The sequence below is a fragment of the Harmonia axyridis genome, chromosome 1 (genome assembly GCF_914767665.1).
Source record: "Harmonia axyridis chromosome 1, icHarAxyr1.1, whole genome shotgun sequence".
Lineage (NCBI taxonomy): Eukaryota > Metazoa > Arthropoda > Insecta > Coleoptera > Coccinellidae > Harmonia > Harmonia axyridis.
This window is the reverse complement of record NC_059501.1, coordinates 49,771,022-49,787,026: the sequence shown is the minus strand read 5'-3', so window position 1 is coordinate 49,787,026 and position 16,005 is coordinate 49,771,022. Positions and strand designations below refer to the sequence as shown.

General features: G+C 35.4%; 1 protein-coding gene across 8 annotated transcripts in view; it reads right to left on the bottom strand.

Annotated features, from left to right (window-relative positions):
* The window catches only part of LOC123673441 (inactive dipeptidyl peptidase 10), a 536,532-nt gene that overhangs the window by 147,121 nt on the left and 373,406 nt on the right, over nt 1-16,005 (bottom strand). The gene's annotated exons all lie outside the window — the stretch shown is intronic.

Here is a 16,005-nt window from a genome sequence, read left to right as displayed (position 1 = left end):
CTGTAGAAAGTGAAGTTTCTTCAATTGGAATGAATATTGTACCTATTCAACAAGATTATTGACGGGTAAGAGAAAGGAAAAATTTTTTTGGAATATAAAATCAGGACAATCTGAAGAGAAATAGCAAAATAAAAATGAGCAAAATGAGGATAAAGGAGAACATTTTTCAATCCTCAGCTAATGTTCATTTGAAAAAAGTTTGATGAAATTTGAATGAGAGTAACAATTGAATTGAAATAATAATAATAAGCTTTTATTATACCCAACAGGAGAGTATCACTGAAAAATCGAAGGCATTCGATTGCATACAACTAGAAGATGTAATACACCTACTTCATGATAAACAGATACCCTATAATATTGTGAAAACGATAGAGAATATATAAAAGGCTAACAAGATCGAAGCAGAAATTAACGGCGAACTGACCGAGGAAATAGAAGTCGACAAAGGTATTCATCAAGGCGACTCCCTCAGCCCTCTTTTTTTCAACGTCATCATGGACGAATTGATGAAGCAGGAGGTTAAACTAAAAGGGTATAAATTTGGTGATAAGGAAATCAGAATACTGTGCTACACGGATGACGCAGTGTTGATTGCGGAAAGCGAGGATGATCTTCAGAGATTGGTTCATCAGTTCATAACCTAACAGCAAAAAAAAATCATATGGTAATATCATCATCGAAAACCAAATGCATGACCACTTCGAAATATCCCCTCAGATACAAACTGGAAATTGATGGACATATCGTAGAGCAGGAAATGAAGTTCAGATATCTCGGCGTAGAAATATCTTGGTATGGGGAAGCTAGAATGGACGAACTTATCAACCGTATGACCGAGGACAGACTGGTGAAAATAACTAGAGACAAATCACCGATTGGACGCAGGAGCGTCGGAAGGCCCCGCAAACGTTGGAGTGACAATCGCCCACTTGAATAGACACAAGCTGAAGGGACGAAGAAGAACAAGCTAATTGCTCATTTATGAGAAGTAAGAAGAAGAAACAAACCTCAAAGGTAATGGCGAAAGTACCATTCTCTTTTTTTCAACAGGGACGACATGTTTCTAATCGAAAAATATCAATAAGTATTTTAATATTTGCATGATTGAGGAAAGTCTATTAGAGTTTGATCAATAGTTCATAGTTTATTTATTTCCCTCAAAAAACCTTACAGGGCATGTCAAAATAATTGTATAGCATACAAGAGTAAAAATAACTTACAAAATATACATATATATATATATATATATATATATATATATATATATATATATACATGTATAAAACAATTCGACATATAACATATAGAGACATACAGTCTGACCGACTAGAACCGATGAGACATAAACTCATCTATCGAATAAAAGGCATTCCTGGCAAGCAGCGACTTGACCATCCTCTTGAAAGCTTCATCTCGAAGTGAGGTGACCCCTTCTGGAAGTTTATTATACATTTTCACTCCGTGGAAAATGTAGTTATTCTGCGTCCTCTTCAGTCGATGCATGGGGATAACAATTTTGTCTCTGGTTCTTGTTTGGTGGTCATGTACAGCGGAGTGCTTCAAAAGGGTGTTCTTATGTTTATGGACATACAGGAGGCACTCGAGAATATGACAGCATGGAGCAGTGAGTATGCCATATCCCTTGAAATACGGCCTGCAGCTGGTCATCCGATCAACCCCAAACATCACTCTTAGGGCATACTTCTGCTTTATGAAGATCCTATCAGCATCGGGAGACGACCCCCACAGGATTATACCGTAGGTCATTCTTCCATGGAATTGCGTGAAATAGGTGAGAAGCGCTTCTTTCTCAGTCAGTAAGTTCCTGATCTGTCTTATGGAGAATATAGCAGTCGAAAGCTTCTTACATAACTCATTTATATGTTGTGTCCAAGTCAAATTCCCTCCAATTGTTACTCCCAGTATATTAATATTTTCAATGTTGTGGAATTTTGTAGTTATTACTAATTCCTGTGTTTTGTCCGTATTAACTTTCAACTCATTGTTGTTAAACCATTGAACAGCCCCTTCCATAGAATTAGCTGACTTATTTAGGAGTAACTTTCTATCCTTTGCTCTATTCAGGAATGAGACGTCATCGGCAAAAAGCACCTCTTCATCCGCCGTCACGCCATCCACTAGGTCGTCGATATAAATCAGAAACAAGATTGGTCCGAGCATAGATCCCTGGGGCACCCCCGACGTGATCCCCCTCACAGATGACATACTCCCATTTAGATCCACAATCTGTCTCCGGTTTTCCAAATAAGATCTCAAAAATTCTAATGCTGTACCTCTAATGCCAATGTACTCTAACTTTGAGAGCAGTTTGCTATGACTGACACAGTCGAAAGCTTTGCTGAGGTCCATACAGGTTAGTACGGCCTCTTCAGAGTTGTCCAATGCCTCAACGAAAAACTCCATCATTTGGACCAGTGCGGAAGTGGTGGACCTGTTCTTCCTAAATCCATGTTGTTTGTCACTCAACAGGCTATTCTTTTCCAGGAACGAAACAATCCTCGTTCTGACGAGAGACTCAAAAATTTTAGAAATTGCTGGAAGTATTGCTATTGGCCTGTAATTGTTGTGATCTTCTTTGTCGCCTTTTTTATAAACAGGTATGATTTTTGCGAGTTTTAACTCGTCGGGAAAGTAGGCCTCCTCGAAACAGCGGTTTACGAGGACCGAAAGTGGATTAGCCAGGCAAAGGATGCTCCTCTTCAGCAATTTCACAGAGAGACCATATATGTCATGGGACATTTTCATTTTCATATCGGCTACAGCTTTCATGATTTCTTCAGGTGTTGTTGGCGCCAGAAAGAATGAACCATAATTTTTAATTCTTCTGTTCCCCAACAATTTTCCGCTCGCTTCTGGGTGACTGGGCTGTATATTCAATTTGTTCACTATCGTTGAGAAATATTCGTTGAAGTTGTCCGCTGACAATCTCGTTTGGTTGATATTTTCTTTCCTGCTTTTTATCTTTGAATTGATGATCTTCCATATTGCGCGATTTTTATTTTCAGATTCATTCACTATCTGTAAATTTCTATTCTTTACTGTCATAGAAATAAGCTGCTTTAGCTCTTGTTTCAATCTCATGTACAATCTTTTCGAGTTATCATTTCTTTTGACCATAAATATAGTATGGGCCGCATCTACTTTCCTCTTCAACTCGACAACCCCAGGACTATCCCAAAATTTCTTTCGTGAAACTCGAAATTTCCCCTTTGGAAAACATTGGTTGAACAGGCCGGTTGTTGTCTCATGAAATCTTTTGTACGACGCAGCCAGCGAGTCCATTTTTATGAACCCCCAGTCGGTGCTTTCCAACCGTTTTCGGAAGAGAGATATATTATTTTCACTTATGATATGTGTAATTTTGAATTCATGTTTTTACAGCGTAGTTAGCCAGAATGTAAACTATTAAGGTTTCGGGAATTATATAATACTTGGTCACAATTCGTTTATCTAAATCATATACTTTTTATGCTTGCGTTGTATTAAACAATGAAACATAATACCTATATTCTACCTTTCAGTTTTTTATGAACATTATTTTCATATTTTAATGAAGTTATTTTTTATCTCTTGAAATAACATGTTTTTGAACATATTGCGATTTCAAACATGAAATATTTGATTATATATGAATAATAGATGTCTTGCTAGTATTTTTATTGAAATATATTTCAATGAATTAAGTCCGAAAATAGTTCTCTGAAGTGTTTTCATAGAAATAAATATTAAATCTCATTTTTTTTACAGTGTTTGACCTGATATTTCAGATAAGGGACGGTCTTGATTTCACTGTAGACCTTTCGGACTTCAACCCCAGGTCATCGGAGTATGTCAGGTTTCAAACAACTGTATCTTTGGAGGATATCCTCTAAAGATATGTGTCTACTTTCTTCAACGGTTTGTAACTCCGTTGAAGTAGCAGTGAGTAAGTTGTCGATAACTGCTCCCTAATAATTTTCCATGGAATTTGAATTTAAATGTGATTTCCTCTGAACATTCCTCAATGTTTAATTCACATTAAACAACAATCTTTGATAAAATTTTTGAAATCCGAAATTGCACATTAAATTCATATATTGATGTGATTATACGTTCAGGACTTCAAAAATAAGAAAGATTTAGATATAATATATTGATGAATATGATAAATTTTTCAATTTCATCATTATTACATTTATTACTTTAAAGAATTTACATCTTGAGAAGTTTCTATTTTCAATTCAGTATAGGTAAAAATATTTCAACTGCATTTCAGATGTGAATACGGCTGTCCGCTGTTACCGTTGCCTGTCGGCACGTTTGATGGTTCTATTATACCCCTCTTTATTATTGGTGAACCCGGTTGCACAAATTCTTCTAGGATTTTTTCTATCTGAAGACTGAAGTTTCTACTAGATTCGAACAGGGCCGTCGCTAGGGGGAAGGCGGGGTAGGAGGTCGCCTAGGCCGGCATTTCAAGCCTGATCAACAGAAATCACATGTGTAGAAATTCAAAGTACCAAATGTGATTTAATTCAGTCAGCAACAACAGGAAGGAATACCGACAAATTCAAATAACATCAAAAACCATAAAAGGTTCGCATTATACATTATAAATATACAGATGTGGCGTGATCCCCTCATAGTGCTGGTTATGAGTTATTGACGCTAAAAAAACACATGCACTCATCAGGCTTGTCGGCGTTCCCTTTACGTTGCCGAATTCTATGGCCACTTGGGGTTCTGGATTATTTTCTTTTCAATTCCACAATCGCAATGTTGATTCCTCAGAATAGAATGCAAAATATAAGAAAACGATTCTATTTCATCACTTCCAACTGATATTTCTCAAGAAATATAAGAAGTTCTATTATTTCATACGACATTTCATTATTTTATTATATTCTTCATCTTTATATCAAATTAACTTGTGTTGGACGTGGGCGCTTTCGAATTAGATAATGGTTCATCAGCATCATCCGATTGTTTTACTCGATAATCTTTAAAAAAAATTTTTTTTCTGAAATCGAAACTGAGCTAGGAACCTGAAACTGCAGGGCACACTCTAGAGGGGCGGTAAATAATAGGAAAATTTTTTTTATTTAAACGAATTTCACTGATGATTTTCTTTCATCAAATTTACTAATCTTCAACATCTTAGTATTGTGAATACAAATTCATCATATCGAAGAAAAAAAACAAAGGATCTAAAACTGATCTCAATTCATATATTTCATCATTTATTCATGAGAATGCAGTTATTGTTTAGTACATTCCACTTATCCTAAATCATCTATTGGATTAAAAATTGAATCCCAAAAAAATAGAACGGTAGAAAAGCTTGAGCAGGCGCTGGACTTCAATTATACAATATTAATGTTTAGCATTCTGCAGAGTAAGCTTCTGTTAGGGCGGCAAAATGGGTCTCTGCTTAGGGCGGCAGTTTGACTAGCGACGGCCCTGGATTCGAAACAGGTTCATTCCATCCGGGCTTGTATATTTAGAATCCCGAAATATAGATACATACACACAAAATTCTTTTACCTACATAAATCATATCCTTACTTTTATGCTTGCGTGTATTATACAAAGAAAAATAATACCTATATTCTACCTTTTCAGTTTTTTTATGAACATTATTTTCTTATTTTAATGAAGTTATTTTGATCTCTTGAAATAAGATATTTTCGAATATTATGCGATTCCACACATGAAATATATGATTATACAGGGTGTCCCGGAAAGAATGCGGCAAATGGATACCATGAATTAAGGACATCATGGAGGACTCGTATCAGGTTTTAATCTCCTGCGTGCCTTTGTTTGCAATATACAGGGTGATGTGAAATTTCACAGTTCAATCACTCTTTAACAAATCGACCGAATGATTTCAATTTTTGAAGTTTTGTCACCCTTTACTAGCGCCTTTCTTCAATATTTCTGAAATCATATAAATCAGGTCTGTACTAGGAAAATTTTAGACTTTTTCTCTTTTTGTGAATATCGTGTCACCCTGTACGTTAATTCATTGATTTTTTTTTTGTTTTCGTAACCACACAGATTTAATTCATAATAAAATTCTAAATCTCTGTTTGGCATGGTGATACAGGGTGATCAATAAGCATTCCTTCATGAAAGAAATGTCATTGGTCAAGAAATCTTGAATTTATCGTTAGAATTATTTCGAAAATTGCAGTTTTGTTGCCCTTTATGAATGCTTTTCCTTAATAATAATCATGATATTAACATACAGGGTGATCCAATATTCACAAAAAAAGAAAAAGTCTGAATCTGATTTATACGATTTCAGAAATATTGAAAGAAGGCGATAGTAAAGGGTGACAAAACTTCAAAAATTGAAATTTTTCGGTGGATCAATTGAAAAGTAATTGAACTGAAAATTTTCAACCCTTTAGTTAATGTTTATTGATCGCCCTATATGACCGTGCCAAACAGACATTGAGAATTTTTATTATGAATTAATTCTTTGTGGTTACGGAAACAGAAAAAAATATTACTGTTCACGTGCAGATTGATCCAAAATTCACGAAAATATAAAATGTCTGAAATTTTCCTAGTCCGGATATGATTTATTCGATTTCAGAAATATTGAAGTAATGCACTAGGCGACAAAACTTCAAAATTTGAAATGATTTGGTCGATTAGTTAAAGTGTTATTGAACTGTCAAATTTCATTCATGAGATGAATATCACACTGTATACCTCAAACTAAGTAACTCAGGCGCAGTGTGACCAGATTAAGTAGAAATCTATTTTTTTAGTAGATTTTCCGCATTATCATAAAGTTTTCAGTTGGAAGGAATCATTTGGTTTTAAAAATCTAACCGAGACGAATGGGAATGTCTAAACTCTAAAATGCCCCGATGAATCAATTCATTGTTCATTGAAGTTCTTCGTTCTACGTGAATCTACAAACTTAAACATAATAAAATCATAAAACTTCTTTGGTGGCTGTCGGCTGAAAATATATACAGAGAATGATGGAATATCCGAAGGGTACCTCATTAAAAACAGATGGTGTTCAAACTTCAGTTGAAAATATACCATTATCTCAAATTTGGTATTCTATTTAGTGCCTATTTAGTGAAAAAAAAAATTTTGTAACTGTAATTTCATTCACAAATTTGAATGGCTGAATATTTCAGATTTAAATATATTTATTTCATATAACAAAATCGTTTTTTTTAGTGACCTTCATTTTGAAGAGAATTTTTACGAAGATGTATCTTTGTATTTCCAATCAATTCAATTATTTAAATTCATATTATTTTTCAATTTGTTGTTATGAAAGCAAATATTCAATTGTTGAAAGCACATAGAAAAGATCATCAAAAATACACTGCCGTTTCAATTGAAAAGGGATTATCTGAAAAAATGGAATTTGAAATATTTGTCTTTGAAGACTTTCATTTCATCCACAGATTTAATTGAATTAATATGAAAAGACATACATGACAATGCATGTTAATTAAATTTAATCGGTGGATGGCACAAATGAAAGTATTTGAAGTTCAATAGTCCAAAAGTGATTTTTTGTAGATACGCACGCACTTCTCAATTCAAACGACAGTATTGATAATCATGAATCGAATACATTAATTTCAATTTAGAAAGACTAATGAAGTCAAATATAATTATCAAAATAATTTTTGTTACTTGAGATAGTTCTTGCAAATTTTAACCCTATATATACTTGAATAATAAGATCCTTGAATTATTTCCGAACAACGTATTTTTTTATATGTATTTCAGATTAAATTTCGAAAACTATCTTGTATCTAATACCTCTAATACTCATATTCAAAGAATTTTGTATTTGATTATTTGTTATTGGGTTTTACATCTTTGCCGACGATTGCATGTTTTTGGCAATATTCTTAGTTATTTGGGAAAAGAACTTTTATGGATATGAGTAATTTCTGAAGAAAAAACACAAATAGCATAAATGATTCTCACAATGTCATAGGTAAAATTCGATCCATTCTTTCACGATTACCTTAAAAAAAAATTTGTTTTATGTTTGAATCTGTGAGCATCTTTACTATATATCCTATTCATGAAGTCAAATTCAACCATGAGAGACATTAGAATAAAGTGTATTCTGAATGAAGTGAAAATATAATGAAAAAGTATGTCAGTAGATTTTTGGTAGATTTCTGAACCATGTTGGTAGATTTTTAGTAGATTTCTGCGGCAAGTATAGTAGATTCATCATATTCCAATCTGTTCACGCTGCAATACGAGTCTATCGCTATCTCTTTCTTTACCAAGAACAAATAGCATGCGCACTTTCTTTCTTTCACTGGACGGACTTCAAACAGCTGCTATGCTGTGTCCTCTTCTATCGCATGAGATGGTTGAATGAGACCTCTCAGTCGCACACTTCACTCGCAGCAATATTTAACTTTTTAAAATTCGACAACCGGGATTCTGGACTGATTTTTTGCAGGCAACCCTATACCATCGTGTTCATAATAAAATAATCTTCAATTTTATTGATTTTGATTGCTAGTATAGATTGACCTGTTTATACCTGGCTACCCGAGGGTTGTGACCGGAAAAAAATAGGCAACCTAACGTTCGCACATTCTATGGGCTTCATACTTTCGATTGGTATAGAATTTATCTGATAAGCAAACCGGTGAAATGTTTGAAAAAAAAAATTTTTTTGATTATTAATTAAACCTACTCTGGACTAAAATTTGTTAGGCAGCCCATATGTGATATATTTATTGACATGTTAAATTAAATATAAAATACGTTTTATCAAATAAGCATCTCGGTGAAGGTCGTTTTATATCGGGATCTTGGACTATACTATGTTAGCGCTGCAACCTGCCATCTCAATCGAGAGCTGAAGCTGACTAGATTTAATGGATTCAATATCGTCCCTCATGCAAGAGTTATTTGAAGAGAAATTGTCAAGCTTTTCCATAAGAAGGTGAAACTCTCTCATAGTGAGAATGAATTGGATCTTTAATTTCTTCTAGATGAAGTGCAATAATAGCAAGACCATTTTTTATTAAGTTAAAGCAGCGTCTTGAGATCAGTTCTTGTTAAATTTGCATATGCAATGTGAAAAACATGACAACAAGAATGGCATAGAATACTTCCGTCACTCTGTGAGATGGCTTTGCAGCAACTGTGACAAGGCATTCCTCAGATCGGGCGATGTGGAAACAAAATGAAAGAAGAGAAGTCTGCATGTGTATGGCCCGCCTAAACAATCAGATCCAAAGACGAGAGCATATGTTGACATGTTGTTGAATTGTTATTGTCGAAATGCAGGTAATTCAACAACAGGAAAAATGAAGGACTGAAGAAAAACAGAAATACCCAATTAAATCAAAGTTTAAATCAACTGTAGCGCAGGTTGCTTTTGAAACTAAATGAAACTTTTGAAATTAAATTCACAGTTTACGTTACCAAATAACTGAAATTCTCAGGAGCACTTATCAAACAATGTTCACCATCTAAAGCATCACACATATCTATATCGTCTGAAACTTTTTTTGCACGACATACAGTTCTTGAGATATTCACTTTGTTCCAACCGACACCTGTTAATTCGTACTCAGGGGCCTATGTGGATATCAAATATTGGTTATAAATAACTTTTGGTAATTAATTATGAAAACTATCAATTTCTTCTTCTTATTTCGAAATTACTAACCATTATTGAATACATGAATGATTACTAGGAAGATACACCTACTTGTATTTGAAAGAAGAAAAAAAAAACTCTTCGACTATAATTCAAAATTGATCCCTGAAATATTTCATTAATATAAAAGAAAAGAATAATATTCTTCAAGGCTCATCCTAAGTGATTTAGATTTATTATGTTTGAAGTGACCTATCTAAAATCTGCCGTATATTAAACTGCAACACATACTCGGTATCAGAATTCCATGTATACAAGAAACTAGCAGGGAGATACAAAACAACCCCAAGGTAATTGGCTAGTCAGTTCGCAATATTCTCAAACGAGCACAAAAGTCTATCAATCTCTTCATTCCCAACTTCGTATTGGAGATTTTATTCGTTCTGAAAATGAAACTTCATCTACAAATTCAAAATCAAGCTGTTCGTCGCATCATAATGCTTCCAATTTAAATACAAGGCTTTTAAAGACACCTTCAAATCAGTTATTTATGATAATACGGCCGGTACACAAATTCCATTACTTGAGAATTTTTTTGGAAGCGAGTAATAGAATCGTTAGAAATTTCTGACGTCAGTTATGAAATCGGTCATGTCTCTTAAAAAGATATGATAATAAGGCACTTCTTGTATTGAATCACATAAAGGCACTTTTTAACCTCCCATCTTCTTCTGAAGAATAGCGCTTCACGTCAAATTTTCGATGGGACATACCAGCATTTGCGCTCCTTGAAAACTTTTGATTTGCCCGTGGGTCATTAGGATGCCCTAATAACCCATTCAATCTCATCTAAACTGGATCATAGCACCAGAAGAGAGTGCGAATCAAAAAATACCGATACAGAATTGCTTACACTCAAATCCTTTCTTGATTTTCTACAGGTTAAATGTCGTCTTTCAGAAACCTTGTATTATTATTATCATTAATAATAATAACAGTACTTTATTGCATATCCAATTGGCCATCGACCAAGGGTCCTTCAGCCTGTATTTTAACAATTAACTTTTGATTTTTGCTATAAGTGGGAGTTCTGGATGTTTTCTCTTAGATGTTTTCCTTCTGTCTTCCTGGTATTGAGAAATCACTTCATCCAACTGAAGTAACCCATTATAGAATACCTTATTCAGTCTGCTCATTCTTATCTCAATAGGTTCTATTCTGGTATTAAGATAAAGTAGACTGTTTGGAGGATTATGGAGTGGATTTCTAGGATGTCTCATTCGTGTTATTGTTCTCAATGCGGTGGTTTCTGCTACTGTGAGATTTTTAATTGCTGGAGGCTTGCAGTTGGCAAACACTGGGTATGCGTATTCTATTATTATCCGCGACTTTTGCCTATACGCGTAGGATTTCTCCTCGCCGTCGGCTTCTCACTCCTCGCTAAGAGGAACATTCACTCAATCCCAGATATTTAAAATATCAGAAGGGCAGAGCTCGGTCGTGTCCGGTCCTTGTGGTCCCCTTGGTTCTCGTCGAACTTCTGGTCCTCTTACACGCGATCCTTGGACCTGTCCCTCGCTTCCTAGGAATTTTCTCACCGTCCTTGCAGTACCTAAAAGAACAGCTTTTTGCATTATATTACATACAGGGTGTCCCGTAAAGACCACGTCAAACCGAGGGAGAATGTAGATCAAAGGATAACCCACCTGTTATGACAAAATTCCCATTATAAAAGTCTTACCGTTTTCGAGATATTTTTTTTTGTTGAAAATAATGAATTTTTGCCCCTTTCAATAGTTTTGTCCTTACGGTTGCTACAATTTTACATCTTTTTGGTTAATTTTTTCAGTAAAATATTGCTGTGAAATGAGTTCAACGTTCACGTTAAAAACATCCTCCGAACATTTTAAAGGGGAGCTATGAGAAATATTTTTATTGGAAATTTTGGTAGTGGATTATTTTGTTCATGAAGTTTAGCCCATCGTAGTGGAAAAAAATTGTACCGAGCTACTGCTGCACATTACACCAATAAATTGTCTATTTTATAGTGATTTCAAAAAAGTATCACACAAGTCATTTGTTATTCAAAGAAAAAAGATATCGCTGTTTTTATACAAATGGGTACGTTTCTAACAAAATCAAGTTTGTCAATTCTGTTGAGAAATCTTCGATATTGCATTACTTAGTGAACAATGCCAATTGTTTACGTGCGAAAATATTACTCCCATAATTATTCACCTCAACGAAATTCAATTTTGCCGGCAAATTTTGCGAAAACATCATGCAGATCCAGATTTTTCAATAAGTTCATTTGGAGCGAAGAGTCTCCCTGTACCAAGGATGGGTACATGAAGACCTAAATCCTCTGGACTTTCATTATTGGGGCTGCCTAAAAAACAAAGTATACGCAACACCCATACGTGATGAAGCCGAATTGCAGATGCGTTCTCTCAATTCGGCTTCATCACACATGGGTGTTGCGTATACTTTGCTGACCTAAATCCTATGGACTTTTATTATTGAGGCTGCCTAAAAGACAAAGTATACGCAACACCCATACGTGATGAAGCCGAATTGCAGATGCGTTCTCTCAATTCGGCTTCATCACACATGGGTGTTGCGTATACTTTGTCTTTTAGGCAGCCTCAATAATAAAAGTCCATAGGATTTAGGTCAGGTGGACGAGGAGGCCACAAAATTTCACCTTCTCTTCCAATCCACCGGTGGGGATAAGTTCTATTTAAATGAGCGGTAACTTCGAGTCCGTAAGGTGTTGGGCATCCATCATATTGAAACCACAGACTACGTCGCAGCGCCAGTGGCACATCTTCCAATAAAATGGGCAGCTGGTTGGTTGAAAATTCCAAATAATTATTTGCGTTCAGTGATGGCGGCAGTTCGATCGGGCCCCAAATTGCACCATTAAATATTCCAGTCCATAAATTGATCTTGAATCGATATTGTGATCTATCTTCTCTCACCTCGTGTGGATTTATGATACCCATCCTTGGTACAAGAAGACTCGTCGATCCTAATGATCTTATTAGATAAATCTGGATCTGCATGATGTTTTCGCAAAATTTGCCGGCAAAATTGAATTTCGTTGAGGTGAATGATTATGCGAGTAATATTTTCGCACGTAAACAATTGCCATTGTTCACTAAGTAATGCAATATCGAAGATTTCTCAACAGAATTGACAAACTTGATTTTGTTAGAAACGTACCCATTTGTATGAAAACAGCCATATCTTTTTTCTTTGAATAACAAATGACTTGTGTGATACCTTTTTGAAATAACTATAAAATAGACAATTTATTGGTGTAATGTGCAGCAGTAGCTCGGTACAATTTTTTTCCACTACGATGGGCTAAACTTCATAAACAAAATAATCCACTACCAAAATTTCCAATAAAAATATTTCTCATAGCTCCCCTTTAAAATGTTCGGAGGATGTTTTTAACGTGAACGTTGAACTCATTTTACAGCAATATTTTACTGAAAAAATTAACCAAAAAGATGGTAAAATTGTAGCAACCGTAAGGACAAAACTATTGAAAGGGGCAAAAATTCATTATTTTCAACAAAAAAAAAAATATCTCGAAAACGGTAAGACTTTTATAATGGGAATTTTGTCATAACAGGTGGGTTATCCTTTGATCTACATTCTCCCTCGGTTTTACGTGGTCTTTACGGGACACCCTGTATATACTCACTAAGTCCTAGTTGCTTGATATTTCTCTTGAGATTTTTGGGTACTATTCTTGTTGTTGAGATGATAATTGGAATAGTTCTCGTTGATATCATTACCCACTGGCGCTTTATCTGAAATTCGAGGTACCTATATTTTGAAATTTTTTCGACCTCTTTTTGACGCATGTTGTTGTCATTTGTATTGCTACGTCGATGAGTATTGCTGCCTTTTGATGTTTATCAACTAGCAATATATCTGGTCTGTTGTGAGGGACTGTTTTATCAGTCAAAACTGTGCGATCCCAGTACAGTTTATAGCATTCGTTTTCCAGGATGGTTTCCGGTCGGTATTTGTAGTATGGCACTTTTTCAGAATGAATTAGTGTTAATTTAGTTGCCATTTCTTGATGTAGTATCTTTTCCACTGCATCGTGTCTCTCTTTATATTCATTTCCTGCAAACATTTGACATCCTCCGGTGATATGTTGGATTGTCTCATTCGTTGGACACCCATAACGGCATCGATCGTCAGTAATAGTTCGATCCTTCATGATATGCTTGCAGTAATTTCTTGTTGAGATCACTTGATCTTGGATGGCTAAAAGAAATCCTTCCGTTTCTGGATACATCGCACCTGATGTGAGCCAATAGTTCGACGCTTCAATGTCGACATGATCCTGGTTCACCTCGTTGAAATGTCGTCCATGTAGGGGCTTTTCTCTCCATTTTTGCAGTTTTTCTTGGATTGTCTGGTGGTTGTATGACAATTGCTGCTTGTGCAGTTGTAAAGGTGTTGATTCGTCTGCTTCACACAGTACTTTGTAGATCTCTGACGTGCCTGATTTGTCTTCGAAGTATGTTCGTAGGCATTCAATTTGTTCAAGGGCAAGTTCCATGATGTCTAGCAGACCTCTGCCTCCTTTATTCCTCGGCAGTGTCGTCCTTTCAATGCTACTTTTCGGATGGTGCTTATGTGCTTTCGTCATCAAGGTTCTCATTTTGCGTTGCAGGTTTTCCATATCTGTTTTGCTCCATGAAATGATACCGAAAGAGTATGTAAGAATTGAACATGCATATGTTTTGATAGCTCTCGTCATGTTCTTGCTGTTGAGGTTTGTTTTTGAAATTTTGTTGATTCTCCTAATGAACTCAGTTGTTAAGTCTCCCTTCATTCTTTGATCGTTTATTCGTCGGTTTTTTTTATTCCTAGGTATTTATAAAGATCGTCCGATTTCATTGCTTCTATCTCCTATCCATTGGAGAGAGCTATCGGTTCATCTTGGATTTTTCCACGCACTACGCTAATCGTACGATACTTGTCCAACCCGAATTTCATCCCCACGTCTTCCGAAAAATTTTCCACCAGTTTGACCATAATTTGCAAGTGGTTTTTGTTGCCTGTTATAAGTTTTAGGTCATCCATGTATAGCAAATGATTGAGTGCAATAGTATTTCTATTTCCTTTGACATTGAAACCTTTTTCAGTAGCATTCAGTTGTTTAGAAAGGGGGTGCAGCGCCAAGCAGAACCATAAGGGACTCAATGAATCTCCTTGGAAAATTCCCCTTTTTATTGGAATCTCTTCAGTAGTTATGTTCGCCGTAGGGAGTTCGATGTTCGTTTTCCAGTTGCACATTGCATACTTCAGAAATTTTATTGTAATTGGATCGATCTTGTATATTTCCAAAATTTTTGTCAGCCACCCATGTGGAATAGAGTCGAAGGCCTTCTTAAAGTCAAAATATGTTATAAAAAGATTTCTGTGTTTTTTGAAGGCTTGGTTACATATGATGGAATCTATTATCATCAGTTCCTTCGATCCTAGTGCATTCTTGGAACATCCTTTCTGCTGTGCTGTCATTATGTTATTTGTCTCGCAAGGTTTGTAGATACGAGATGTTATACATGATGTGATGATTTTATATATATTTGGTAGACATGTAATTGGTCTGTATTTTGATGGATCCGCTGTATTTTGCAGATTCTTCGGTAAGAGGGGAGTGGTCCCTGTTGTTAAAAATTTGGGCACTTCCGTTGGATTCCTTATAACACCATTTATGGTTTCAACTAGCCTGCCGTGTATACACCAAAATTTCTTCAACCAAAAGTTGTGGATTCCATCTGGGCCGGGTGATTTCCAATCGTGTGTGTTTTTCAATATTTCATGGAATTCTTCTATAGAAACTGCGTTATGCGGCATGTGTTCTATTGTCTCACAGGATTTCTCTTCACTTCTTATCCAATCAGCCTGGGAGTTGTAGGGGGTTGGTGTAGCCAGTTGATCTGTCCAAAAATTCTCAATATCCTCGACGGTTGGATAACTTCCTGGTGTTGCTGACATATTATTGTTTAACATTCTATAGAATTTTCTTTCGGAGTTTTCAAAAATCATATTATCCTGTTTTCTTCTATAGCTCTCATTATATCTTCTGAGTCTTTCGGAGTACACACTAAGTTTTTTTTTTAGTGTGTCTAAAATTTGTTGAGCATTTTCATTGTTTGGATCATATGTTGTATGTTGCCGGTTACGATCCATTATTATATTCACCATTTTTTGTAATTTTCTAGACGGCCAACCTTTTGCAAATTGGGTGAGCCTCCCAATATCTTGGCTGATGCTATAAACTTTATTTTCTAGCCTTTTTTGCCAATGTGGTTTATTTTGTTGTTTTTCTCTGACTGGTT